Source organism: Dipodomys spectabilis, unplaced genomic scaffold, assembly GCF_019054845.1.
Source record: "Dipodomys spectabilis isolate Male_0828 unplaced genomic scaffold, ASM1905484v1 ptg000110l, whole genome shotgun sequence".
NCBI lineage: Eukaryota > Metazoa > Chordata > Mammalia > Rodentia > Heteromyidae > Dipodomys > Dipodomys spectabilis.
In genome coordinates this window covers 3,841,981-3,844,794 of record NW_024870787.1, presented here as the reverse complement: position 1 = coordinate 3,844,794, position 2,814 = coordinate 3,841,981, and positions in this window count along the sequence as shown.

The following is a 2,814-nucleotide window of genomic DNA, read 5'->3' as shown; positions in this document are numbered from 1 at the left end:
CAGTTACATAAATGAGGTAATGATTACATTTCTTAGGGAAGGAACATTGTTATATCTTCCATGGATATTTGTGTACACTCAAAACAAGAACTACTGACGCTTTTGCTGTTGCTACTGATCAATGGGTACTTTTGCATTCTTTGTTCATGCATTTTTTATTATAAAATTGATATATAGAGCGTTTACACTTACTTAAGTCAACTAAAGAGTACACTTCATTTTCTTTTCTTTTTTTTTTTTGTGGAGGGGGGGTCCAGTTGTGGGGCCTGATCTCTGGGACTGGGCCCTGTCCCTGAGCTCTTCAGCTCAAGGCTAGAGCACTACCACTTGAGCCACAGCGCCACTTCTGTCTTTTTTCTTTTTGCTTATGTGGTGCTGAGGAATTGAACCCAGGCCTTCATGCATGCAAGGTAAGTGCTGTACCACTGAGCTACCTTCCCAGACCCTACTTCATTTTATTTTATAAATTTCAAATTTTGAGCTTAAATGTTTCCTTTTGTTTCTTTAGGCTAATTCTTTTGTCAGAGTTGTAGGATCAGTTAATTTAATTTTGCATGATTTTTACACATGTAAATTATTCAGAAACATATATTATGCTTTTAAAATATTTAACATGTGGATATTTAAAAATTATTTTCTTAATTTTTATATGGTTAGTGAATTTAAATACATTCATTTTCTTATAGTTATAAACATATTTGTACAGGTAACAAATACTTACTGTTTTTGCAAGAAGCACATAGTTTATTAAGAAAGGCTTCATTACCTGATCACTTTTTGGAAATATTTGCACTTGAATATAAAATAAAGTTTGAGATCAGCATGGTAATTTGTTGCATCCATTTTCTAGCTATGGCAGGGAAACTATGAGACCTTATTATAAAACTATTCAGAGTGAAACGATTATAGATATAGCCATTCCTAGAGTTATATACAACACCTTGCTAACATATTCTAAATCTTGAGTTAAAACACCAGTAACATCAATCTTTTGTCAAAATAAAAGGACAAAAGTTTCAAAATATTTATTATTTCAAACTTATTTGCAAAGGTTCTCATGTCTTCTATTAATTTTCAATTTACTTAATCTATTAAAATCCAAGTATATTGTGACTATTTTATTTCTACTAAACTTTTAAATAGTATGAGTAATATTATGATTTCATATATTAACATATTTTACTATTTGTGATAATTTCCTCCATTTAATATGATAATATCAATATTCCAAATGTGTGTATGTGGTGTGTGTGTGTGTGTGTTTATGTGGTTTTTGTGTGTGTGTACTTTTTAATGCTTGGGAGATGACACCATTGCTTCACATATGGTAGGCCAATGGTTTACCACTGAGCTATACTGTCTAGTTAAAATCCAAATAGTGTTTTAAATCATGACTTTCAAACTTTCATTCCTAGTATGCTTTTTCAAACTTATATATGATAACATGTGATCCATATTCTATCCACACTAGCAAATTTTATTGTTATTTAAAATATTTCCACTGCCTTTCAAATTCCAATCTTTTCTGTTTGTTATTGATGAAGGTTTTACTGTTCTTCTTTTCTCTCTTCATTCTTTTTCCATTTAGAGATTAACTATTCTTTTATTTCTTTGGAAATTAATTATCATATTCCTATTACAATTTCTTTACATTGTAATAGGTATATACAATGCTTTATTTTCTATTTTATTTTTTCCCATTTTCACTGACTTTTATTCCAAATTATTAGATGGATTAAAAAGAAACTTGTCTCAGGACACTTTATTTTTCTCCTTCTCTTCTCTGAACGCTTTTTGTTGTTTGAAACACCTTAGCAATGACATATACCTCCTATGTTGTCCATCATTCTTTCCCCTCTCACTCTCCTCTGTTGTACAGCTCAAGTTGTTATCATTCAGTTTTGTTATGCTACAGTGTTATCTAAATCTTAACTCATTCCTGAATTAATTTTAGTTGTGTCCACTACTCTCTAAATACATTTTTCTATATATAATATCTGGGGTCTTGTGTTTTTCCAAGGTACAAAATGTGAGTGACTATCAAACATCTAGATATCTCTGTAGAATATTGTTCCACCTGCTCAATAAACTTGTATGTAAATTCAAGGAATACAGGTCAGTCAGAACAATCTTGTAAAATGGTTTAGCTCCAGCCTTCATACTAGCTTTGAATCTTATTACCATGTTTAGTAGTGAAGACAACATGGTTCTACTAAAAAAGCAGACACATAGAAGAATGTAACAGATTTATCAAAAATAAATTCTCAGTTTTATGGTCAATAGATTTTGAAAACTATCCTATGACTTTATGAAATAAAAATAATATCTTAAATGGGTGTATTGGCACTACTGTCTCTCGAGATTTAAAGAATGATCTTAGACTACTACCTCAATCCTTTTTTTGTTTTGTTTTGTTTTGTTTTTGTTACTCATGGGGCTTGAACTCTGGGCTTGGGCGCTGTCCGTGTGCTCTTCAGCTCAATGGGAGCACCCTGCCACTTGAACCACCGCACCACTTCTCTCTTTTTAGTGGTTTATTAGAGATAAGAGTCTCATGGAATTTCCTGCCTGGGCTGGCTTTAAACCGTGATCCTCAGATCTCAGACTCCTGAGTAGCTAGGATTACAGGCGTGACCTATCTCAATCCTTATACAAAAATTTAAAATAAAAAATGATTATCAAACTAAATGTGAGATGTAAAAACCTATAAGACATAAACGTAAAAATTCATGACATTGTATCAGTAAAGGTTTCTAAATGGAAAGCACTAGTGGCTAAAGAAAAGCAAGAATATACTGGATTTTATCAAGTGAT